The 26,474-nt window shown below is 36.7% G+C and overlaps 1 long non-coding RNA gene across 2 annotated transcripts in view; it reads right to left on the reverse strand.

The window, feature by feature from the left end:
- LOC135199272 (uncharacterized) overlaps positions 1-26,474 on the reverse strand; it is a 652,345-nt gene that overhangs the window by 247,727 nt on the left and 378,144 nt on the right. Inside the window, exons 1-2 of one of the 2 annotated variants that reach the window (XR_010311010.1) lie at positions 18,122-18,219; positions 17,616-17,674 (exon numbers count right to left, since the gene is read on the reverse strand). This is a non-coding gene — a long non-coding RNA (uncharacterized LOC135199272). Of the gene's footprint in view, positions 1-17,615; positions 17,675-18,121; positions 18,220-26,474 lie in introns of those variants that run through there. The other variant, XR_010311011.1, reaches the window with a different exon arrangement.

Consider the following 26,474-nt stretch of genomic DNA (forward strand, 5'->3'; position numbering starts at 1 on the left):
AATCTTTGCATATTACTGCTGTGAAAGTTGCAAACCTTTCGTGAATAACTGCTGTATACCTTTTCCTAGCAAGGATAATGCGTTAATTAGCATTTTCCGCTCGGTGGCTTCCTTGGCACCAGTGCCTCCACTTTTGCCCAAAAACACGTCCGTCTATCAATCCACAAAAAGCAAACTTACACTAAGACTGGGCTCAAACTCAGTTAGGCGGTGCACTGTGGGCATTACTAAAGGGGGTTCCACCTCCATTGAATTTTGTACTGGAAATTCTCTCTCTCTCTCTCTCTCTCTCTCTCTCTCTCTCTCTCTCTCTCTCTCTCTCTCTCTCTCGTGTTCGTTCTTTCGTTAGCTAGTTATCATCTATCCTGTCTCGTGGAATGCCTTAGATGGGTCTTGAGAGCTTCAGCGTTTAGAAACTTCTCAAAGGCCACTTGTTGGAAGTGAGGGGATGGATAAGGTGAGCAGCTGAAGAGCAGTTATGCCATCTAAGGGGAGCTTGGCAAGGTTTTTATTTTTTTTCCCAGTGCTTAATGTCATGCAGAGGTTGTCATGGCTGAGAAACTGTCGTAAGTATGAACGATTTCTCTTGTTCTCACAAGAAATAAATAAGTTGGAAACAAATATGTTTACGAACTATAACTTTATTTCCCATGGAAACTATAAGAATGAAAAAGTGGCTAAACTCTTCAGTGTGCAAAATCATATTACATTGAAACAAAAAAAGAAACTGCTATAACGCTACAGTGCAAAGTCATAATGATGAACTTAACCTGTTCCTGTACACGAAATGGAGAAATATATTCAAATTAATGACTGGACGTCTCTGGCCGATCACAATTATAATTGGTAATGATTCTTGTGTTAATTTTACTATTAATATGACCGCTTTTATCATAATTTACCAGCCGCTGACTGTTGCTAAATAGTCTAATATATAAAAATATATATATATACTTAATTTTCTTTACAGCGTGTTATACCAGAATAGAGCTACGTATATCTTTGGTTATCGTAACACAAATTCTAAAGTAGCATCAAATATAATAAGCGCTTTTTCAATGATACATGCAAAGTTCTTTGCTTAAGACCACATAAATATACTTTTAAATGCGCACAGCTGCTCTTTGCAATTTGTCAACTCCTACGTTGAGCCCACCGGTTTCTAAGTTGAAATAAACAAGTTTTGCATTAAGCGGCGTCGCCTGGGCCTTTCCTTTTTTTTCCAGGTCTCGTTATAAGTTGGCTGGGATTCTTGCAAAGCCTTTCTCCTTCTTTGCTTCCCTCCTTAGAATATATAAAATGCATTTTGCACGAGTCGCATTCACCTGCATCTTCTAACTTCCGGAAATGGGCTTGAATTAAATGGGGAATGCAGAGCTGTCCACTCAACGTAAGAAGGATTTCTCTGTTGATTAGAACCCCATTGATGTTTCTTCTCGTAGAATCTTTGGAGGTGGCATTTTCGGTTTTTTTTTTGTGTCTGAACTCGCAGTTTGTGCTTTTTATTTTTTTGTTTGTTTTTGTCTGAACTCGCAGTTTTGTGCAGACATTGAGAAACCACCAGTTAACGTCTTAATTGTATAATATTCACATTTAGCAAGTCATTAAGCATTCGTGCGTGCGATACATCAGCTGCTATTGAAGGCCCTTTAGTAACTTTTACACTGAGTGTTCTCTGATGACTATTCTCAACCTTTTCATGCAACGAAATTCTCATTTCTTCCTGTTCCCAATTTCAAAGTTGAGATCATTCTTGTTGTCAGGACACGTCGTCAAGACATTTGCTTTATATGTGACACGTTGGCTTTACATGTGAGACTCACTACTTGCGTCTATCTTCGATAATTTGGAGTGTCTTGTCTTCCGGCAAAATTTGAAGGACTTGTCAGTTTTTTTCTTCTGTACGATTTGTCAAAACAGCTCTCATTGAAGGCCGCTGTTTTATTGTGACGTTGTAAGTGCTTCGAGGTGCCGTCATACCTCCCTTTACCATTCTCGATCATGATGTTCACGAAACGCTGGGAATTTTCTTTGGCAGGACAGTCCAGTTTTTTCCCTTGTTGCAGTATGTGATGTATCCCTTTGATACCCTGTATACTTTCGGGAGTGCGGCAAATGTCTCCGATCATTTGCTCGACAGCAAATTCCTCGAAAGCCATTGCTCGAAAATAATTTCTCGACTGTCAATTCCCTCGAAAGCCAATATTTTTTAGAATATTAATGACCATTTAAAGAATTGATGTTGGCTTTCGAGAAAAATACTTAAAAAATTTAGCAAACCTCTTTCTAGTTTACATGAGTTAAAAGGTTAAAGGAAGACGGTAATTAAGCAAATTGTAGTTGAAACAACATATATTGAAATTTTGTTTAGCGAACAAATTTTACTTGAAATAATGACAGGCACGTTTTCATTATCGTTGTTCATTTTCATACGTTTAAAAAATAGTTTTGCAAATATGTTCAACTATTAAGCTTTCATATATGAAAAGGTTAAAAAAGTAAAACAAAATCAAGTATTGCCAAAATTTACTCAATGAAAAGGAAGTATTATACGATAGCTGGATTGATGGCAAGCACTTAATTGGTGTTCGAAATTGTTGTGCCGCCCCTCGACTGCGTTGCTTGTTTTTGGCATTCCTATGACATACTGAAAACTGTTCCATAATTCATGTTTGAAGAAAGGAGCGCGGCTACAGTTATTTCTATTTGGCCACCCAATCCAAGTGTCTTCAAAAGTATGTCGGAGATTGTTCTGGGTTTGCAAGAATTAATTACGACCATTTGCCGGGACCAGAGTCACAAGCAAGGATTACATCTTTGATGGTTTTTGTAAACACTTCCAAGGTAAGATCGAAGCAGATATTAGGCAAAGCAGGGCCAGCATTTTCCTTAGCTCGTAAATTGCGTGTAGTTCTTTTTCATAATTGCTTCTGAAGGGAGCTTCGCCACGGCATCACTTACTCCCATTGAAGCACATGATACAAAAGAATGTGGTGTATCTCAACTATTAATTGCATGCGATTTCACATTCTCTTGGATTTTAGCAGCATCAGGTTTAGCACCGTCTCCTGCATAGTTGTGATCTCCACTTCGTTTTTGGATATCATCGATAGTGATAGCAAGTATTTTCTGACAAATGATTTAGAACTGGATCTAATTTATACTTTGTGATAGGAATTTACGTTAAAACTTGAACGCGAGAACAGCACTTGTTTAACTTATAACAACCGTTAACGGGAAACCCAAATAGCTAATATTACTTTTTACGGTTTACCTGGTAGTTGATGGCCTCATGCACCGAAATCCTGTTGTAGGTAGCATTTTGAAGTATTCAGACATTAAAAATATTGTTAAAATGGAAAAGTGGAGGAGTTTTCATGTCATCTGCCATATCTAATGATCCGTTTAACAAAGTCAGTCTGGGGGAGGGGGGGGGGATGTTAAAACCACCTCACTGAAATGCTACCATTAGGACAGGAAGAACCTTAGGCCTACTCCTAAGTCATGGCCGCCTTCATTATGTGAATTGTATCAATATTTTTCGGTCGTTTTACCTACATTATTTGTTGTTTCAATGGGAAAATCAGAACTAGCTTTAAAAGGTTTATGAGGTAAGAGAAAACGTTACCGAAGTATACATGGTTGGATAGTTTTCTCTTCTCTTACAAACAACTTCCTCTTCCCGAACACCCCCTTACCGACCCTGCTCTTCCATTTTCTACGTCAGTCTCTAGAGTCAACGCAATTGTATGATGATATTACTTTTTGTAATTTCCCTCTGTTACCGTCTCATATAATCTTGAAAAATCATGTATAAAACCATGAATCGCATTGTAGTTTGGTATTATTTTTTTTTCTTTTATCAGGTAATTTTATTTCTTCAAATATGCAAGTGTAATATGTTAGCCGGTAAGGAAACTTCCCCACCAATAAGGCTTGCCTTTGCCAACAGCGAATTCATTCATATTTTCAACACTACCACGTAAACAAAGCGGCGTTGCCATTTAGCGTGCCTAGTAAACGCAGGGGGCAAACGAAATATTTTCCGCCATGTACGAACACACACACACACACACACACACACACACACACACACACACACACACACACACACAAGATGTAGAATCATAAATAACAGTCTGTAAATATACCGATCAGTAGCTCGAATTTTGACACCGGGCCGCCTCCTCTTTGAGTTAAAGACACTGTTATTAGTTTGAAAGCCACCATTTTGTCCGCATTTAGTGGAATGTGCCAAGGTGTAAACTACCGTGGCTCAGAAAAACACAACCAGCTCCTTCGTGTGTTTACTTCTGAAGAACGCTTACACTGCAATACAGGTACGGGGTAATCTGCCTATATCAAAGAAAACTATTTCCAAAGCAGACTGCCTTACACATAATACACTGAACTTTTTATTTAGGATGCAATCAATTTTAACACTCCTCAGACTTAAAACACAGTTAATCAATAGTGTGCATGAGCAAAACCAACAAATCATCTAAAATTTACACATTTCCAACATTTGTCTTTAACTTTTTAAGTTTTTCTTGGCCTAAACCCTTAGTGAATATATCGGCAATCATATCATTTGTTGGGCAATATTGCAACTGAATTACATTTTTGTCACATTGATCTCGTACATAACGAAATTTAATTTCAATATGTTTTGCAATACCATGAATCTAAAGATTCCTTTACCATAACAAGGGTAGACTGGACTGTTCTAAAATCAACGTTGGGCCTTCCTTTACATTCAAATTTCAAATTCGTAGCTTCTGCAACCAAACAGCTTCTGTTGCGACAGCTAACTCTATGTACTCTGCTTCAGCAGTTGATCAAGCCCCACACTTGTTTTTTTACTACAACTCGAAACAACACTAGGTGAAACAATAACTAGAAGTTGACTTGCGATCATTGATGTCACCTGCCCAATCAGCATCTGAATAGCCAGTGATCTCTGAAATACCATTAATAGAATTCCAAAATATGTGTACCCTTTAGAGATATCATTATACGCTTCACTGCTTTCCAATGCTACTCACTGCAAATGCGATGACAGACCTTGTTTTTAGACAAATACGATAAACTCCCAACAGCTGACTTGATACATGTTTCTGGTCAAATTCTATGCATTGATCAGATGCTTTACATAACTTCAGACTTGGACCAACTGGAGTTTCTATAAGCTTTGAATCCTCGCTACATTTTCAGTATAAGATGGTTGACCAAATACACACAGACCTTTGGAAGAATCTTGTACAACTTTGACACCTAAAAAATAATCAAGCTCACCGAGGTTTCTCTCTCTCTCTCTCTCTCTCTCTCTCTCTCTCTCTCTCTCTCTCTCTCTCTGTGTGTGTATAGATTCCTTTTTGAACAGCAAAGACAATCACAATACGAATAGATTCAAATCTTACAAAAGGTTTCATCATAATCCACACGAAACTTGTGAAAAAAACTTTACATGTTCCTTTTGAAAACCCATCTGCTGTTCAGGGTTTTTCTACCCTCAATTTCAACTAAATCATAAACTTCATTATCATGAATAGAATTAATTTTCTCATTGCATTAATCCAATACTCTCTCATAGCCCATCAATGCTTCAGTGAATGATGCTAGTTCATTTGTCTCATGAACAACTGAACCCACTCACCATAGTACATCTTTGGTGGTCGCTTCACTAGGAATATGAGCATACAAACACACCCAAAAACTAAAATGCTTAACATTTGGCTTAATTCCAGTAAATGAAGTGCTCTAGCAACTTTTGTATTTCAGATAATAAGCAGTTGACAGTGCCTCTGCCTAAAATTTGAGGCAACTGTCCTTTAGTACATGTTTCACAAAACTCCAAATCTTTATTAACATCAAATTTCAAACCACCTACCAAACCTTCTTTCACTAACAGCCTTAAGTTATCATCAATACCTCAGTGGCCATACTTTCTATGCCACATTTTCATTAGGCCTAACTCTAGTACAGACGACGTACTCGTATGATAATTTTTTTTGCACATTTTAAATACTAATACAAATCCTTTTTTCTATGCAAATGCAATCAACTTATTGGCATAAAGGTTTACACATCCCCACAAAACGGAGTGACATGTACACGTTTTGTAGAGCTTTACACAAACTAAGTAAATTAAAGACAACTTTGGTACGTACATCATTCAATGTACAGTTCTTCACTTTACCATGAGGCAACAAGATTTTTATGGCTACTTTGCCAGAACCACAAGCCTCTAATGAATTACCATCTAATATCTTTATTACGTATAACAGGATGGTTTTTCTGGAATAGTTTCACGCATTTTGACCGAATTTGATGTCTGATTTTCGTCGGAAATACAAAGTTTTGGGGTAAGGGTATCGACACCCTACACCCTAAGTCCACTACTGTTGATTTCCGAACAAAATCGTCGTCAGATTCCTATAAACACGTGAGAATATGTCAGAAAAAAACAATCTTTTCCAATTAGGAATATTGCAAATTATAAAATTCTACCGACATTTGAAACATTTCAAATAAGAATCGAAAATATTCGATTAAAAAAATCGATTTTGGAGCCGTTTCATAGGCGAAAACCACCTATTGCTACTACCTGTTACGATGCCTAATCCTACGGCGCATGCGCCATGTTACAGGGGAGCTCTCTCTCTCTCTCTCTCTCTCTCCAGACCCACCTAATTGAGAGGAATGGTAAAAAGTGGGGAGGGGGGTGTGGATTCATACATGAGTTACAAATACCTTTTCCTCATTTGTTTATAATGTTATATTATTTCAACTTTTTATTTCTGTTCCGTTTATCATAGTATTTGTTTAATATGTGCATTGTCGTGTTCTCACTTCTTAATTTTTCACTTCTTAATTTTGCTCTCTCTCGCAATGTTGCCTTGTAATTGTCTTGGGGGTTGAGACCAGAAGGGGGTTTGCAGGACGATTCGATAAGTTTTTGTCAGTGACGTCAAATCAGAGGTTGCTTAGGGTTTTTTCATCCATGAATTATACAAGATTTGTACACAAGTCACTCCCTTCCCTTTTCATTATTCACGCCTGGCTCTTCTCGTTTCATCTTTTAGAATGCATTTCTCATCCATAATTTCTGTTAAAATTGGACATTATTAGTTAGTAAAACCGCTCGGGACGAAACAAATGGAAACATACAACCATCCACCGGTGTCAAAAACTTCCAGTGCCACGAGAACTCAAATATCTAACATTATTTCCTCCCACTCTCTGATCTCTGATTAGCTCCCCAAAATTAATTAAGTGTGCATACCCCATTGATTGATCAGCAACGCAAGCAGGGTTACGTCTCGCAATGAACTCCCAGTGAACAGAAACTATGTACAGTTGCGTACGAATGAGTTTCCATAACTGATGATGATGGTGGTGGTTATTATTTTTATTATTTTTATCAATTTAATTATTATTTAATGTTTATTAATGATTATTAATTTTTATTTATTATTGACCAATGGTCACAGGACTCTTCATATTTAGTATCCATAAGACGCTTCCTGTTTTATTTCTGTTTTCAATTTTAATTTGGCTCTGTGGCAGAACTAAATTTCGTGATTTTTTCATATATATATTACTTTCCCTTTATCGTTAATATCATCATCAGTTTCAGTATTTTATAATTCTATTGTTGCTAATTATGAGTCTTCTTGTTAATGACTGCTCATTTTGGATGCTTTTAATACACCTACATCATAGATTTTTATCGCCACCGCTCGGCTCTCTCTCTCTCTCTCTCCAGAGACCCTTTATTACTCACACCGTTGGACTGTTCCTGGTGCACTCCAGGCATTACTTGAACCCTAGTATTTGTGGTGTCCCTTCGGCCCCCCTTAACTGCAACCCCTCTCATTCGTTTTGCTGTAACTACGTTCATATTTTATTTTGTTCAAACTGATTTTAATTTTCCTCAACCCTTCCCAACAATTCTCAACCCCCTCCCAACAATGGTTCCATCACAGCCTTCTGATTGTCAAGTTCCGTGTCAGCGCTGAATAACCCCGTAGGTCTCTCTCTCTCTCTCTCTCTCATCAGGTAGGTGAGCGCATGATCTCCGGATGGAAGTAAGTATTTTAGACGTCTGATCTCTCTCTGTCTCTCCCAGGTAGGTGAGCGCATGATGTCTCCCCGGATGGACGTAAGTCTTTTAGACGTCCTGATCTCTCTCTCTCTCTCTCTCTCTCTCTCTCTCTCTCTCTCGTCCGTCCGTCGTTCGTTCATGCTGTGAGAATTTCGCTTGCTCCGTCCTTTTTCCACATTGTATCCTAATCTCATTATTTTGACAAGTTTAAAAAAATTCTTCTCGACCTTGCATAGTTTTATTCTTGATCTTTGTATTTACCTGGTGACACTCCAAATGTAGCCAACTTCAGTATTTTCCAGCGAATAGCAGGCGGGTTTTTATCAAACCTGGTCTGTTTTTAATTCTGAAAGGTATATGAAAGGTAAATTTATTTCTAAATTTTTTTGTTTTCAACTTATAAACGTAAACGTCTCTAAAGATTTTGTTAATAAAAATTAACGCACAGAGACCATAGTTTCGTATTGTAGGTCCAGGATCCATACAGTCTGTATGGATCCTGTGTAGGTCTAGCCACGAATCATGAACTCGCTCAAGACGTTCGTACAGTGTTCCCCTTGGCGTCCCCCTTGGACGGCAATGCTGTCAGTGCACCTCATGGTTGGGTGCAGTGTTACTTCGGCCCTGTAACCTTTTTACTTGACCTCCAGTGTGCTTCCTTCCTTGCTTCAGTATTTGTTGCGTCCCTTCGGCCCTGTTTAGCTGCAACCCCTTACATTCCTGCTAATGTACCTCCGGTTATGTTTTCTAGTTCAAACTGATTTTCATTGTCCTCTGCCCTTCCCCCCAACATTCTCTCTCTCTCTCTCTCTCTCTCTCTCTCTCTCTCTCTCTCTCTCTCTCTCTCTCTCTCTCTCTCTTTTCTTTCTCTTTCTCTCTCTCGGTACCGCGAGTATTGTAAAGTAATCATCATTCATTATCATATCATCATTATTATCGTAATTAACATTATTATCGTAATCATCATTATTATCATCATCATCATTATTATTATCATTTATCATCATTATTATTATTATTATTATCATCATTATTATTATTATTATCATCCTTATTATCATCATCATCATCATCATCATCGTCGTCGTCGTCGTCGTCGTCGTTGGTAGTAGGTTGGGACTCGCCAGTACCAAGAGGTAAATCACAAAGAATTAGGAAGACTATTTATACGTATCTGTATGGTATGATGGAGAGGGTCTGCTGTTTTTTTTTTTTTTAACTATATATAACATTCAAAAGCTGTTATGTCTTTTTTTATAAACTAAAAACTAAAAATATATATACATTCAAAAGCTGTTGTGTCTCAGGTTCATACTGAGAGAAATTCTCCTGCACCTTCCTTTTTTCACGTTTTATCTTAATCATACTGACAAGAAAATTTTATAGAGAAAGATCTCTTCTCGAACTTGTAGCTCAATTGATGTTAGTTGCTCAATTGATATTAGTGAAGTTATAGTTGTGATATTGATATTAGTGAAGTTATAGTTGTGATATTGAAGTTAGTTACTTTTTATTATAACGTTATAGTTACCGGGGGCAGATTGCTGACACTTTTGATTCATATTTATATATAAAATGTATGTATGTATGTGTATATATGTTTGATGGAGATGTCATTTTATTTTCAAATTTTTAAATAGGATTCTTGTTTCATCTTGAAGGTGATGCAGCCCCTGCTTGGAGACCCACCCTCCATTTATTCAAGACTTAAAGAAAGGAGCAGGAGTGACTGCATGTGAACTACGAAGGCGAAGTTGCCCAAGCAATATAAGTATCCTTTTTATCATTTCTTTACTGGTTTTCAATCATTTTTCTGATTCTTTCTGCTCTTGTTTGCAACTCTAATAATCACAGTCCTTTTTGTTTATTGTTTTGAACTTGATGTGTTATTTTTGGTCTTTCTCAAAATATTTTGTGCATACATTTAAATAGTCATATAATTATAGGTTATGGAGTCCTTTAGCAATTTTTTGACAGTGGATTCATTTACATATTGAGAAGTCTTATTAATTTGCTCTGAGATCGAGATCGATAGGTAGGAATTCAGGTTTACTAGGCACGCTAAAATGGCAACGCCGCTTTTACGTGGTAGTTGTTGAAAATATGAATGAATTCGCTGTTGGCAAGGCAAGCCTTATTGGTGGGGAAGTTTCCTTACCGGCTAACATATTTCACTTGCATATTTGAAGAAATAAAATTACCTGATAAAAGAAAAAAAATTAATACCAAACTACAATGCGATTCATGGTTTTATACATGATTTTTCAAGATTATATGAGACGGTAACAGAGGGAAATTACAAAAAGTAATATCATCATACAATTGCGTTTGACTCTAGAGACTGGACGTAGAAAAATGGAAGAGCAGGGTCGGTAAGGGTGTGTTCGGAAGAGGAAGTTGTTTGTAAGAGAAGAGAAAACTATCCAACATGTAATAACTTCAGTAACGTTTTTCTCTTACCTCATAAACCTTTTCAGCTAGTTCTGATTTTCCCATTGAAACAACAAATAATGTAGGTAAAACGACCGAAAAATATTGATACAATTCACATAATGAAGGCGGCCATGACTTAGGAGTAGGCCTAAGGTTCTTCCTGTCCTAAGGTAGCATTCAGTGAGGTGGTTTAACATCCCCCCCCCCCTCCCCCAGACTGACTTTGTTAAACGGATCATTAGATATGGCAGATGACATGAAAACTCCTCCACTTTTCCATTTTAACAATATTTTTAATGTCTGAATACTTCAAAATGCTACCTACAACAGGATTTCGGTGCATGAGGCCATCAACTACCAGGTAAACCGTAAAAAGTAATATTAGCTATTTGGGTTTCCCGTTAACGGTTGTTATAAGTTAAACAAGTGCTGTTCTCGCGTTCAAGTTTTAACGTAAATTCCTATCACAGAAAGTATAAATTAGATCCAGTTCTAAATCATTTGTCAGAAAATACTTGCTATCACTATCGATGATATCCAAAAACGAAGTGGAGGTCAAACAACTATGCAGGAGACGGTTGCTAAACCTGATGCTGCTAAAATCCAAGAGAATGTGAAATCGCATCATTGCAAATTTAAAAAAAAAAATTTAGTTCGAGATACACCACCATTCTTTTGTATCATGTGCTTCAATGGGAGTAAGTGATGCCGTGGCGAAGCTCCCTTCAGAGGGCAATTATGAAAAAAGAAAACTACACGCAATTTACGAGCTAAGGAAAATGCTGGCCCTGCTTTGCCTAATATCTGCTTCGATCTTATCTTGGAAGTGTTTACAAAAACCATCAAAGATGTAATCCTTGCTTGTGACTCTGGTCCCGCAAATGGTCGTAATTTAATTCTTGCAACCCAGAACAATCTCTCACATACTTTTGAAGACACTTGGATTGGGTGGCCAAATAGAAATAACTGTAGCCGCGCTCCTTTCTTCAAACATGAATTATGGAACAGTTTTCAGTATGTCATAGGAATGCCAAAAACAAGCAACGCAGTCGAGGGGCGGCACAACAATTTCGAACACCAATTAAGTGCTTGCCATCAATCCAGCTATCGTATAATACTTCCTTTTCATAGAGTAAATTTTGGCAATACTTGACTTTGTTTTACTTTTTTAACTTTTTCATATATGAAAGCTTAATAGTTGAACATATTTGCAAAACTATTTTTTAAACGTATGAAAATGAACAACGATAATGAAAACGTGCCTGTCATTATTTCAGTAAAAAATTTTTGTTCGCTAAACAAAAATTTCAATATATGTTGTTTCAACTACAATTTGCTTAATTACCGTCTTCCTTTAACCTTTTTACTCATGTAAACTAGAAAGAGGTTTGCTAAATTTTTTAAGTATTTTTCTCGAAAGCCAACATCAATTCTTTAAATGGTCATTAATATTCTAAAAAATATTGGCTTTCGAGGAATTGACAGTTCGAGAAATTATTTTTCGAGCAATGGCTTTCGAGGAATTTGCTGTCGAGCAAATGATCGGAGACATTTGCCGCACTCCCGAAAGTATACAGGGTATCAAAGGGATACATCACATACTGCAACAAGGGAAAAAACTGGACTGTCCTGCCAAAGAAAATTCCCAGCGTTTCGTGAACATCATGATCGAGGATGGTAAAGGGAGGTATGACGGCACCTCGAAGCACTTACAACGTCACAATAAACAGCGCCCTTCAATTAGAGCTGTTTAGACAAATCGTACAGAAGAAAAAAAACTGACAAGTCCTTCAAATTTTGCCGGAAGACAAGACACTCCAATTATCGAAGATAGACGCAAGTGATTGTTCTCACATGGTAAAGCCAACGTGTCCACATTATAAAGCAAATGTCTTGACGACATGTCCTGACAACAAGAATGATCTCAACTTTGAAATTGGGAACGGAGGAAGAAATAAATGAGAATTTCGTTGCATGAAAAGGTTGAGAATAGTCATCAGAGAACACTCAGTGTAAAAGTTACTAAAGGGCCTTCAATAGCAGCTGATGTATCGCACGCACGAATGCTTAATGACTTGCTAAATGTGAATATTATACAATTAAGACGTTAACTGGTGGTTTCTCAATGTCTGCACAAACTGCGAGTTCAGACAAAAACAAAAACAAAAAAATAAAAAGCACAAAACTGCGAGTTCAGCACCCAAACAAAAACCGAAAATGCCACCTCCAAAGATTCTACGAGAAGAAACATCAATGGGGTTCTAATCAACAGAGAAATCCTTCTTACGTTGAGTGACAGCTCTGCATTCCCCCATTTAATTCAAGCCCATTTCCGGAAGTTAGTAGATGCAGGGTTGAAAAGCGACTCGTGCAAAATGCATTTTATTATATTCTAAGGAGGAAGCAAAAGAAGGAGAAAGGCTTTGCAAGAATGCCAGCCAACTTATAACGAGACCTGGAAAAGGAAAGGCCAAGGCGACGCCGCTTAACTGCAACTTGTTTATTTCAACTTAGAAACCGGTGGGCTCAACGTAGGAGTTTGACAAATTGCAAAGAGCAGCTGTGCGCAATGAGGCGCGTTTATGCAGTATGTAACGCCCTCCAAGCCAGTTCATCACAGAGCTCAAGATGAAAGAACAAAACGAAAACGCCACTCTCATGAAAAGAACGTCTGCGAAACCGTTGACGTGGGAACCTTTGGAAACGTTGCCTATGGACAAATCTCTGCGAAAGTTTTCTAGAATGGCTGGAGGGTAAAGGCCCGTGTGTTTCCTAGTTGCTCACAATGCTACGTTCGACAAAAGAGACAATGTAACCACGTGCATGCATATATATCAATATATATACTTATATATATATATATATATATACATGATTTACATATACATATATATATACACAAATATATATATACATATACATATATATAATATATGCATATAAATATACAATATATATACATAAACATACAATATATATATACACACACATATACATAATATTTTATATATACACATAACATAATTATATAAAATTATATATATATACATATACATATACACATATATATATATATATATATATATAAATATATATATATATATACATATACACATATATACACATAAAAATAATATAAAATATATATATATATATATATATGATTATATATATATATAAGGTATTAAAAAAATAAAAAGGAGGGTGACAATCCAGAGGGCAGGCCGTCCAGTTTCAACCCTCTATTTTTAGGCAGATATGTTGCACCATTCCCTTGTTATTATATATATATATATTAGATTTTGATAATCCAAATATCATCTTCCATCTTGTTCACCTTATTTTTATTATCCAGATAGTTACAAAAAATATTCCTGTAATATATATATAAATCTATATAATATAGAGATAGAGAGAGAGAGAGAGATAGAGAGTTGGAGAGAGAGAGAGATATGCTGGGGTGGTGTGGCCATCAATAACAATAAAAGGTAGATCAACGCAACGTCCTCAGTCTGGAAGTGCAATACTACTGACCACGTGCATGCATATATCAATATATATACATTATATATATTATATATATATACATATTTACATATACATATATATATACCACAAATATAATATACACAAATATATATATACACAAATATATACATATATAATATATGCATATAAATATACATATATATATATACTTACATACAATATATATACACACACATATACATAATATATATATACACACTATAATTATATAAAATTTATTATATATATAACATATACATATATATAATTTGATATATATATATATATATAAATATATATATATACATATACACATATATACACATATATAAAATATAAAATATATATATATATATATATAATGATTATATATATATATATACATGTATATATTAAAAAATAGAGGGTGACAAGCCAGAGGGCAGCCGTCCAGCTTGTCACCCTCTATTTTATAGCAGATATGTTGCACACATTCCTGTTATATATATGTTATATATATATATAGAGAGAGAGAGAGAGAGAGAGAGAGAGAGAGAGACGAGAGAGAGAGATGAGAGGAGAGAGAGAGATGCTGTGGGGTGGCCATAACAATAAAGGTAGATCAACGCAACCGTCCTCAGTCTCGAAAGTGCAATACTACTGATCTGTTCTCCGGCCACAAAACCTTCAAGATCTCCAAGAACAAACATGTGCTTTGGAAGATACAGACCTAAAAAAAAAGGGTTACAAAATCAAACTCCGCCTACTTACATGGTATATTGCGTTTTACGAAATGTATCTAATTATAATACAATGGCAGTGAATGAAATTGACCATTTTAAATTGAATAGAATTTCAAGAAACACTTCCAGGTGAACAATTTTCGAACAATTATTTTCACCGCGCAATTGGCGACACCTATGACCAAAGGTTGAAATAAAGCGTGGGGGCGAGAAGTGCTGATTATTATATAGCGACTTTCCCCCCCCCCCCCCCCCCCCCCCCCCCCCCCCCCCCCCCCCATCCCCCCCCCCCCCCCCCCCCCCCGTGACAATATCCACTTCCAGATAGAAATGCTAATGTTAGAGGTGGCTGTAGTCTTCCGAAAAGTAAAAACCCTTATGTTCGAAAACCTAGTTTTTAATTGGCTTCGGCTCCATTTTTATAAATATAAACTGGCTATAACCTAACCTGGTTAAAAATTTTAACCTGGTTACTTTAGCCATTCTCTTAGCGGGGGTCGGAGGGGGGAGGGAGAGGCGCCCACAAACCGCCTTCGGAAATTTATTGACAAGAAAAAACCCACAATCGAACTGTTTGGACTTCGTGTCTGTACCTTAACCCCAAAACTTTGTATTTCCGACGAAAATAGACATCAAATTCGTTCAAAACGCGTGAAAATGCCAAAAAAATTCATTCTCTTATACCCTAACTAAAGGTCCATTAAAAGACCAACGTAATTTGTCATTTCGTCACCGGAAGCAATTTAAATTCATTGGGGAAATTCGGATGCGTGGTAGGGAAAAAAAAAAAAAAAAAAAAAAAAAACCACCGGGCCCACTGCAACGCAACAACACATCCGGCCCACTGGACTCAAACTCGTTGGACACGATTAGGTCATTAACTGATCTGCAAGACTCAAGGGTGATTGGCACTGCTGCCATATTTTCTCAAACTCGTTCAACTTTACAAGAAATAAGTGACAATCTGGTGGATTTGGCAGGTTTTAGAGCGGCGCTGCCATTCCCTCGTGTAAGGATGATTAAGGGAGGTGATCACTAAGGGTCACTGTAACTAGAGGATTCTTTGTAACCTTCCTCCATTCGTTGGTACAAAAGCAAAACGCGTTGATCAAAACATTACACTACTTGGACCTAAATTCGGTAGACCTATATTACTATTCCGCGGCGACCTAGACTATGGCGGTTGCGGTTTTCCTATGCACTTTTGTCTCCTGAACAAGAATTTTGAGAAATATTTAATCGGACGACTGTAATTAACCCCTTGGGATTCGTACTAAACACGGCGAAATACATTTAACGCCCCAATTCCTGGTACTTATATAGAAGGCACGGGATATTGGTAGGGCAGTGAATTTCGCATGCGTCAATTTCAGATTCCCTGCCGTACAAATAAGTGCAAGGGGGGGGGGGGGGGGGGGGATGACGTCAGATTCAGTAATGGTGCCGTATTGCGCTCTTGACTTACTGTAGGTACGGCAGTTTGCTAATCTTGCTGCAGTTGCCGTACACTGTTGCTAAGAAGATCAGCGACAGTAGTAATAATAGTCGAACTGAATTGTTTCCCTGAACATGTTCAATTCAAAATGTCAAAGTGAAGCACCATACTGTCATCACCAAACATTTTAACAGTAAATGAAAATATGAAAAATCACAATAATACTTAAAACATACTTAGATTTTGACTATATAGATGAAAAGTAAAACTAAAATAATCTATCTGCGTACTTAAATTCTTTAACTCTCCTCTGAACCGTGTAATACATGTTTTCACCAAAACCAGAAATGGAAGTGCGGGGTAGAAGGAAGAAGGGAAGACCAAGAAAGAGATGGCGTGATTGTGTGGGGAAGATATGGTATTGAAAGGTATAAATGAGAACGAGGCACAGGACAGAAATCGATGGAGACGACTCATTCACAATGGCGACCCCATATAAAAATGGGTTTAAGCTAGGAATATAAATATATAATATAAATATAATCATATATAATATATAGTTATATACACATGTACTGTAACCTGACCAATTTGAAATATAAACCTACTCAAAATTTGGCGTGTAAATATATTTATACATTTACATGACATATTAGACTAAAACGAAATCAATGTCAATAAGAGCAAACAGGTGGACTGTACGTTCACATATGACCGACCACTCTCGGGATTAACCTTGACCTCCAGGTTAATCCAGAAAATGTACCTTTTGGGATTAGGATTAAATACCTCCTTTGGCAGGATGGGAGACGTGTCAACGCCGCTAATTGTAATATTCTCTCAACCTTTCGTAGCTAGAGTATAAGGTAATGAGTAGCTAGAGTATAAAATGTAAATACGACGTTATTTTAATTAAATTCACTGTTTATGGGGTTCAAAATTACGAGTGAGAAGCTCTTTACAAACTGTAGGTTACAACTTCATATTTATGGGGCTCAAAATAACGAGTGAAGAACTCTTTGCTAATTGCAAAATAACGAGTAAAGAACTCTTTACAATACGTAAAGTTACAATTTCATATCATATATTAGCAAATTATTAAGTAATAACCAGAGTATCAGCCTGTATAGACCTACCATGAGGTAAACACATTATCAAAGTTATTTATAATTTGCCGTGTTTATTGGATTCCAAATAACGAGTGAAGAGCTCGTTACAAAATTGTAGGTTACAACTTTACTTGTATTGGCATATAGCGGCCCCCGGGGCTATAGGAAACTGCAATTATCAATTTACCCTTCTAGACGTGCAACGCTAAGGCCTATACAGCTCCTATTTCGTGTCTGCATTACGCATCTCAATAATAGGGGATAACCAAAGTAACACTTACCGGCAAACTTGAACGATAGGGTGACGGAGATGGGCCATGTTTCTGCACACAGTTGTATCCTGAAAAGGAAATTATTCTCAATAACAATCCGAGACAAAACCAAATAACAAAATAGGGGTAAATGTAACATATACGAGGCTGGAATATTAGCGTAACAAACACAAGAGGTATAAGGCTTCGCTTCAACTGCCTTAGCCCACTAGTATACGGAAGGTTGGCGCATCTGGAACGCCGTAGCTAATTCTATATACAAACAGGATGAAAAAAAGCCAGGGCAGCATTATTCACTCATTATCCGAATTTTCGAGACTTTGGGTCTCGTCTTCAAGGCCATCTCCGAGAGCCCTAAAGACGAGACCCAATTTCGAAAATTTGGATAAATAAATAATGCTACGCTGGCTATTCTCCATGCTGTTTCAATTAAAATTACTATGCGACACACTGGAAAGAGAGTGAGCGAGTTTAGAGGGAAAAAATGGGAAAAACATATACTTCAATGATCTCACCTAAAATACAAAAGCAGACGGGATGCTAACTTGACGGACGCTGTCAAGTGTCTGTTACAAAATGCTGGTGGCGTGGGTCGGCTACGTCTCGCCGTCAGGCGTCAGACATTAGCACACGTAGCGACCGCGTACACTGTACGCCTATCACAAGGATTGTTCGTTGGTGAAAATGTATCTGATTGATCGGAAGAGTTGTGGGCGGGTTATTGCGGGGGTGTGGGGTGGATTTCACTAGTTGTGCGGTGGCGATGAAGACTCCGATTGGTCGGAAGAATTGTGGGCGGGTTGATTTCCCACCTTATGTGAAACTGACGCCGTATTTGGACAAAAAAAAAAGGAAAAAAAAAGTGCGCAATACTGAGTAAAACAAAGACGAACAGGTTCAGAGGCGCCAAAGTTTGGGGGGGGGGGGGGGGGCTGGGGGGGGCCGGGGGGGGGGGGGTGGTTAATGTCAACTTTACAAGTAATACTAAGTAAAATCGTAAAAAGTTTCTTTTATTTCCATGAAACCAAAGATAGTGTACTATTATTAAAGGAAATAATATTGCAATGAAATGTGGCAGGGACACCCATCTTACATAACAGTTATGACTTCATTCATGCATATATATATATATATATATATATATATATATATATATACATATATTATATATATATATATATATATATATGTGTGTGTGTGTGTGTGTGTGTGTGTGTGTGGTGTGTGTGTGTTGTCAATATTATTTCCTTTAATAATAATACACTATCTTTGGTTTCATGGAAATAAAAGAAACTTTTTACGATTTTACTCAGTATTACTTGTAAAGTTGACATTAACCGGGGCCCCCGGTTAATGTCAACTTTACAAGTAATTTTTTTTTTAATGATTTACGCAATGCGTACTTATTTTGTATAATACTTTCTCTCAGAACAATTAAGTGTGGATAGTCTTAACAAAAAGCCCAGATGCATCTATGTCCAAAACTTAACCTCACCATGAGTCATATCGAGGTGAAGCTACACCTTAAGTAAAATTAGTATTATGACTGAGTGGGAAAGGAATTTTGGGATGGATTTCATGGCATTAAGCTACATATATTCCTTTTCCTCATTTGTTTCATAATCGTGTTATATTATTTCAAGCTTTTATTTCTGTTCCGTTTATCACAGTAGTTGTTTAATATGTGCACTGACTTGTTCTCACTTCATAATGTTGCCATATATATATATCTTATAATACTACGTTACAGTTGAGGGCAGGCCCTTGAAAGATACTAACCTGTGTTAGTCTTTAAGTTTCTCTTCCTTTAAAGAGGGAAAGGGGGGGGGGGTCACACGTTCTGTTATGTTTGGTTAGGTTAGTATGGTAACCGATATGCTAGTGTTCCTTTCATTTTTTTTTTCAAAAGCAGGTCCCATATAAAAATACGATCATTTACAGAAATAGACAGTGATGATGATAATGAATATTCTTGAATCTTGATAACATTTCATTCCTTATTCCCTGCGTGTACCTCCGACTTCTATCTATATTAAAATTTATACTTGAATAGTATGTGTAAATTCGTGATATATATATACATATATATATGTATCTATATAAATGTATATAATATATCACGAATTTACACATACTATTCAAGTATAAATTTTAATATAGATAGAAGTCGGAGGTACACGCAGGGAATAAGGAATGAAATGTTATCAAGATTCAAGAATATTTCATTATCATCTTCACTGTCTATTTCTGTAAATGATCGTATTTTTATATGGACCTGCTTTTGGAAAAAAAAAAATGAAAGGAACACTAACATATCGCTTACCATACTAACCTAACCAAACATAACAGAACGTGTGACACACACCCCCACCCCCTCCTTAAGGAAGAGAAACTTAAAGACTAAAAACACATAGGTTAGCATCTTTCAAGGGCCTGCCCTCAACTGTAACGTAATATTGTAAGATATATCTATATATATATATATATAATATATATAGATATATATATATATATATATATATGGCAACATTATGAAGTGAGAACAAGTCAGTGCACATATTAAACAACTACTGTGATAAACGGAACAGAAATAAAAGCTTGAAATAATATAACACGACTATGAAACAAATGAGGAAAAGGAGAATATATGCAACTTTAAGTGCATGAATAATCCTCCCCAAACTTTCTCCATTCGGTCATAATACTAATTTTACTTATGGTAGAGCTTCACCTCGATATGATTTTCATGATGAGGTTAAGTTTTGGATATATATGGGTTTTTTGTTAGACTATCCACACTTAATTGTTCTAAGAGAAACTGTATACAGAAATAAGTACGCATTGCGTAAATCATTTAAAAAAACATTTGTTCTCATTTTACGCTAGTTTGCCTGGAATTCTTAATAAATATACAGATACATGTAAGTGTAATGGGAATGTAATTACAGTATGTGGATATCTATAAATGTATGCTTATACATGATAAATGTACGTAAATTACATATATTGCATACGTATTGAATTGTAAAATGAACGGTAAAATGTATTTTTTTAAATAAGAGAAAAATTAACTAAGTCATCATAGTCATAGGCCTATCAAAAGTGGACTGAGAATCGTTCAGGGATCAAAAGCTTTCCAGAGAACTGCAGAAGACATATTATTACCCAGCACCGGTGAAGGCATTCTTGTTAAAAACACTCTTACGATAAACAATAAATTATATTCCTGCAGTAAACTATAAAAGTCAGCGCCAAGGGCTGCAATATGACATCCATCAGACTTTGCATTTTGCAAAAACGAACAGAAGTTTCAACTTGACACTTTGAATATTGATATACTGAACGTGGCTTATGCAGTTTTCTTTTGCTTAGCTTCGTTTCTTGAAGAAACACTCACATCCTTACAAATATATAATTGATTGTAATTCAGTTTTTCCGAATAGTTTGAATTTTGGTTTAAAAGTGGGGAATTCTCTCTCTCTCTCTCTCTCTCTCTCTCTCTCTCTCTCTCTCTCTCTCTCTCTCTCTCTCTCTCTCTCTCAGACGGAAAACAATGGAATAATATATAAGAGCAATTGATGCGTTTGTGCAACAGCCCAGGAGAACCAACCGGCCAAATTCAACCAACTTGGGGCAGCAGACCAAGACATTTCAACACAAGACTACATGAATATACTCTGGTCAAGAGGCCCACCCGATATCACAACATTTGAAAGTAAATTGTATTTTTTCTAACTATACAAACCGCCGGTCGTTTACAATAGGAATTTCTTGAGGTGAAGCCTGGACGCGGCCACAAGGTAGTAACGGTAGTCAACTACTGTCCGGTCGTTGGCTATGCCAAGACCGGGGTTTGGTGGTGGGGGGAATTAATAATGATGCTATTGTTGTTAATATTATTATCATATTGTTTCATTAAGTAGAAGTGTCCGAAGCAGAGGTATTGTGTTTTATAAAGTAGAAGTGTCCTAAATAGACTAACCGAGTTTATATATATATATATATATATAATATATATATATATATATATATATATATATATATATATATATATATATATATGTAAGTGTTTACATAATAAAAATATGGAATGTTAGTCCATATATATAAAAGTCTAAAACTAAAGAGGTCACCAGATTGCTTGCAGGAATGTGATCTGACTAGAGACGCTAAAGATGACGTATACAATAAGTATGTAGGCTAAGATAACATGCCGTCACCTGTAGTCACTCAATTGTTTATAAACATTAGTCCAAGCTCCCTGCTTGAGACAACTACCACCTACGTGATCTGTAGCGTGTCTCATTTGATTGTGTGTTCGTATGAAACTATGTCATTGTATGTATGTTCATATGTTCGAACTACTGTCTGTTCCTTCATAACTTGTAACAGAGATGGTAGACAAGCAGAACAGAGTTAGCTATCGTTATTAGAAGACTGTACCTCTTTACCTAAGCTTTATCATGTAGAGGAATAGGATAGCCATCATCATTGGCAGAAGCGATCAAGCTATCGTCATAGAAGACTTGTACGATCATACCTGATCTTCATCATGTAAAACTTCAGAAGAATATACTATTTTTATACCTTGTGTTTTCTACAAGAACCTCACCGAACCATGAGTTTAACACATCGTCGTAAAGATAATACCGACTTCGTAAGTGATCTACCAAAACCCCAGACACTCCATGAAGATGGAAGTGCATACCAACCGACTTAGCGTATAGATTATCGCTAGTCTAACATTACCTCATAGGGCGCCTTATCATACAAGGCACAAGCCCTAATAATTGGTGGCCAGCGGACCAGAAGAACTCTACAACGTCCTACGAAGAAAAAACCAGAATAATAAATCATGTATCATAAGAAGTCAACGACGACGGAAGCAGCAGATTCTTCAAGCAACCTAGTATCATCATTAGTGAGCGACTTCAGAAAACAAGATTCGTCAAGCAACTTAGTATAATTGTTTAGTGAATAACTTCAAGAAACAAAACCGACGTGTCCTTTTCCTACGGCAACGGAAGCTTCGTCTCTCATTAGAATCATTCAAGAAAACATCGTTAGTGAGCGTTTCCGGCACTGCAAGAAAACAAACCGAACGCGTCTGCAGCATCGGATTTTCAAGGGCTCGAATCATCGAACAACGCGCACGGGGGAAACTGAAGCCAAACCAGGTCATCGCTAAATAGAGGAGGAGGACCAAGGCCGTGTCGTTATACGGAACACCGTGACTTCCCACAAAAGCAAGCTAAGTACAATTTTTTATTCATTTGGAGTAACTTTGAGTGTTTCCTTTACAGGTCGAATTTCGTTATTCCTGTGGCTGAAGTTACGAGACATTCTTAATCTTACTTTTTTACAGAAATTATCTACATCATTGAGATTTCGCTACTGCGAGTTTTTTTTTTATCTTTGAGTGTCTGTTTCCAGAAGTTCTACTGAAATATCATAATCTATACTATTTTAATTTTATCATTTTGGGTGATTATTAATCCCTTACGTGACAAATCAATATTAAAACAGTGAATATGCGTTTACGCAGTGGACGTCTGTATTTATACGGATGCATGGATAGGGTCGTTAAGCCCCGTAGTGATTAGAAAACACACAAAAACAAGTGGAACACCTCCGTACAAACAATCTAGATAAATTAGAGGTAACACTATTTCGGGTCATGACAATAAATGCTCCTTTGCAAGTCCCGATCGCAGTTTTAGCCTTGAGTTTTTTGAGTTATATAAAATATCGAACCTCAATGACTCAACTCAACTTTAAAAATATGGCTGGATTGCAAGGAATAACATGTCTGTAAAAAACTTTCATCAGGCCAAATGCGCTGACCAGGATCTCTCACTATTTCAAATTTTAGCAAAGAATGATTTACAAACAGTTAATATTGCATACGTAGAGATAACTTGTCTTATTAGTAATCGCTCAGTTCCTAATAGTTAGTCATCATTGCTTTATACGTAACCAGCAACGTAATGCTACACAATATGTTGCAGATGGTAATAAAGAGAAGGATCCTAATTATTACAAAAAGAAATAGAAACAGTAGCCTTTCAGAATCAAACAAGCAAACTCGGTTACTGTGTCACCTAGTCAAGCGGTCAAGGTTAGTCAAAAACTGCCGAAGTGTTCAAAACAGCAAATTCACACAATAAGCGACTCTAGCAGAGTGGGGAAAAGCGATGTTGGTTCATACCAATATCTTTTTGAATTAAAAAGGATTTTCCTATGAAAACACACGACCGTATAAGTAATCAGAAGCAGGTTTTGTCGATTTTAAGTTTTAAATTACATTAAGTTATAATAAATACTGGTGGGATTAAGCCCAATCTGTACGCAGCCGTAAAAATTATTAGAAATATCTTGTTTTATTTCTTTAGTACACGCAATATCCTTGTACTTTACGGACTCACCCGTTCTGTTGTTCGAACTTCCCTAATGAGAAGTCCGGATAAGCGAGCGTCTTACAGATACCTCTATAGTTATAAAAAAAAAATTGATCTTGTATCTAGTGTAATTGTAAGATTCATCTAGGGGTATACACAATATTATCTTACATCCTGCAAAATAAGGCGTGTATCAAAGGAAAATCCTATAAACCTTCAAACATATTAAAATCCGTTTGAACAAAAATGAGACAGTTAATCAAATAATAACTTATATAAAGGAACTATACATTTGTCTCATAAATCGTAACATTGTTCAAATGACCCAACAGAATTCTCCCACAACCGCAGTCGCAATTTGCACGCAAAATCTCTGAGAAGCATGCACCCTCGAATGTCTTAGTGCGTGTAAAAAAGACGTTTGCTGGGAGGGAAATGAAATTTTAATCCTTCCCGACACTCTGAAATATAACGATTTCCGCGAACAAAGCCCTAAAAGTATACATATCGTGGATACGGAAGTTATAAATATCGCATTTTTTATTGTTGCTAATTTTTAATCACGCCCAACCCAACAAGTAGTGGATGAATCTCTCTGATAATCTATCTAAAGTAATATCCGTAAAGTCATTCAAGCAGAGGTGATTCAGCAGAATTTTTTTTTATCTTTTACCTGAATACCAGGAAGTTTCTCCACTGGCGAGTGATCTCTGGCAAAAAAACGGATGTAATTTAACACAAAAACACGGTCTAAGGACAAACATAAAGCTATTTACGTACCTTCGTATAGATTCTCAATGAAATTTCAAAATAGAGATAAATGACGAAGTTGAAAAATGTTAGTAATAGGAGTCATTAGGCAAATCAAATAGCCATATAATTTTTCCCTCAAACGTCATGCCATAAAAGATCAGACTTGGCGTATCTGCGCAGATTACGGTCGCTTAAACAAGGAAACGACTTCCGATAGTTTCCAGTGCGATGTACCGACGACATCTTATCTCTGTTAGGTTAGAATAAAATTTTTTTCACCAACTTGGACTTACTTAAATGCTTTTACCAGATACCATTACCTAAGTGATTGTACCTCATACACCGTTTTCAGCACACTCAGGGGACATTATCAATTTTTACGTATGCCTCCGGCTTACGTTGCACCCCAATTACAATATAGTGTTTGGAGATTTTTAGGGGATACCCTACATGCCTATATGGATGATCTTGTAATCTTTTCTAATACCTTAGAAGTACATTCACATAAAGTAGAGCTAGTGCTACAGAGACAAAGACAAATAATCTCAGAGTAAAATATCTAAATGTGAGTTTTTTAAAACCGGAACATGTTTATCCTAGGTTTTATGTGTCTGGTCAAGGTCTTAAAGTAGTCCATGGCGTAAGGTGTCGGCTATTTCATAACGTTTCCGGTACTTATTACGTAAAAGGGGGGATACAGCACTTTTGCGCGTATTGGGATTACAAATCGTATGTAAATATGTAACTCTTCAATGATGACAGCTCCTTTAACAGATCTTACGAAGAAGAGCGTAGATTTATTATGGTCTGAAAAGCATCAACAGGCGTTCGATATCTTAAAAGCGAAATAATGCAGCTCACCTAACTTAAAAATCCCTGATTTAAATAAGGAATTTTTTTTTATTGCAACAGACGCCTCAGACCAAGGGGTAAGAGGGTACTACTTCAGTAATATGATAAACAGTTCTTCCCTATAGCTTTTTATTCACGTAAACTAAAGCCCTTTGAAAGTAAATATGCAATAATAGGCAAGGAAGGGCTAGGTATCTTTAACACTCGTACATTTTAAGTTCATAATCTATGGCTATCCTGATAAAGTCCTTACTGAACATGAGTCCTTTACCGAGTTTTCAAAGGCTTTAATCACAGTCCAAAAGGAACTCGGTGACTAAAATGATCATTCAGGTCTTTGGAGCCAAGATAAGATATCTACCTGGGAAAGCAAATATCATAGCTGAAGCATTATCCCGCAATCCCGCACCATACAGCAAGAACCATTAATTAGACTAAAAGATATAGAAACATCCGTGCCTAATTGTTAACCGTATCTAAACAAGAAAATTCCTTAACCCAAGAGATCGCGAGCATTGAATATCTGGGTTGGAGCGCAGAACTGTTACAAACTGAACAAAGCAAGAGTCAACAGACATAACCCAAACAATAAACACTTCGAAACGGAAACAGGGGTCAGAAAAAATGGCTAAGCAAAAACAATAAACACTTTTGAGCGAAACCCTAAAGCAAAAGTACATTTAAAGTATGTGTATCAGAATAATGTAATCAAATGTAATATTATATGTAGGTCTGTGACGAGGAAAACCCGAAGAACACAGCAGATGACTAACGACCAGGTAGTAATAATAATCTCTTCATACCAATCGTCATAAAACTGGTTGCATTCCGTCATCCAGGGTTCCATAGTATGTCACAGAAAGCC

This window comes from Macrobrachium nipponense, chromosome 25 (assembly GCF_015104395.2).
Source record: "Macrobrachium nipponense isolate FS-2020 chromosome 25, ASM1510439v2, whole genome shotgun sequence".
NCBI lineage: Eukaryota > Metazoa > Arthropoda > Malacostraca > Decapoda > Palaemonidae > Macrobrachium > Macrobrachium nipponense.